Source organism: Colobus angolensis, unplaced genomic scaffold (genome assembly GCF_000951035.1).
Source record: "Colobus angolensis palliatus isolate OR3802 unplaced genomic scaffold, Cang.pa_1.0 Scaffold61, whole genome shotgun sequence".
NCBI classification, from domain to species: domain Eukaryota; kingdom Metazoa; phylum Chordata; class Mammalia; order Primates; family Cercopithecidae; genus Colobus; species Colobus angolensis.
The window spans coordinates 4,825,514-4,827,207 of NW_012119710.1; the positions used below are offsets into that span (position 1 = coordinate 4,825,514).

Below are 1,694 nucleotides of genomic sequence, written 5' to 3' on the forward strand. Positions count from 1 at the left end.
CTTATTCATACATGTTGATTCACTATGATATTCCCACACAAAAGGACAGGCAAAACATAATTCAAAGAAGGAAAAACAGTTCGAAGGAGGAAACGTGACTAATGTACTGAGTGCCTATGATATGCCAGGTGCTTTACACTTTCACACTAATTCACACAACAACCTTAGGATGTAGATATTATCACCTCAGTATTTCAGATGCAGAAACTCAGCCCCGGGGTGGTCAGATGGCTCACAGAATATTAAACAGTGGGGCTGAAATTTGAACTCAACGCAGACTCAAAATTTATGCTCTTGCCACCAGCTGTGCTCTATGGGGATTCCCCAGTATTGCACAGTGAGACCTCATTACAGTACTCTTTTTTTTGAGACAGTTTCACTCTTGTCACCCAGGCTGGAGTGCAATGGTGCAATCTCAGCTCACAGCAACCTCCACCTCTTGAGTTCAAGCGATTCTCCTGCCTCAGCTTCCCGAGTAGCTGGAATTACAGGCGCCTGCCACCACGCCTGGCTAATTTTTGTATGTTTAGTGAAGACAGGGCTTCACCATGTTGGCTGGGCTGGTCTCAAACTCCTGACCTCAGGTGATCCACCCACTTTGGCCTCCCAAAGTGCTGGGATTACAGGCATGAGCCACCGTGCCTGGGCAGCACTGTTAACCACAGGGTAGTGTTTCACATGAGGAGGGCCCATTTTGCACCCTATCCCCTAAGAATCGGCTAACTATTGTACCAAAACCATTCTTTTTTTTTTTTTTTTGGGACAAAGTCTCACTCTGTTGCCTAGGGTGGAATGCAGTGGCAGGATCATAGCTCACCGTAACCTTAAGACTCCTGGACTCAAGTGATTCTCCCACCTCAGCCTCCCAAGTAGCTAGGACTACAGGAGGGGCAGGCTACTACATCCAGCTAAGTTTTTTTTTTTTTTTTTTGAGATGGAGTCTTGCTCTATTGCCCAGGCTGGAGTGCAGTGGCGTGACCTCGGCTCACTGCAACCTCCACCTCCCAGGTTCAAGTGATTCTCCTGCCTTGGCCTCCTGAGTAGCTGGGACTACAGGGATGTGCCACCACGCCTAGTTAATTTTTTGTATTTTTAGTAGAGATGGGGTTTCACCATGTTAGCTAGGATGGTCTCAATCTCCTGACCTCATGATCTGCCTGTCTCAGCCTCCCAAAGTGTTGGGATTATAGGCATGAGCCACTACGCCCAGCACGCATCCAGCTAAATTTTAAAATTTTTTGTAGAGATAGGATCTTGCTATGTTGCTCAGGCTGGTCTTGAACTCCTGGCCTCAAGTGATCCTCCCACCTTTTCCTCCCAAAGTGCTGGGATTACAGGTGTGAGCTACCATACCTGACCTCAAAACCGAGCCCCACACTTTTTTTTAAGCAGGGTCTTGCTCTGTCACCCAGGCTGGGGTGCAGTGGTAGGATCACAGCTCACTGTAGCGTTGACCTCTCAGGCTCAAGCGATCCTCCTACCTCAGCCTCTCAAGTAGCTAGGACTGTAAGCATACACCACAATGCACAGCTGATTTTTTTTCTTCTTCTTTTTTTGAGACAGAGTCTTGCTCTGTCGCCCGAGCTGGAGTGCAATGGTACAATCTCAGCTCACTGCAACTTCTGCCTCCTGGGTTCAAGCAATTCTTGTGACTCAGCTTCCTGAGTAGCTGAGACTACAGGCACACACCACCA

The 1,694-nt window shown here is 48.0% G+C and overlaps 1 protein-coding gene across 1 annotated transcript in view; it reads right to left on the minus strand.

Moving 5' to 3' along the window:
- AGBL2 (ATP/GTP binding protein-like 2) overlaps window positions 1–1,694 on the minus strand; it is a 68,101-nt gene that overhangs the window by 9,203 nt on the left and 57,204 nt on the right. The gene's annotated exons all lie outside the window — the stretch shown is intronic.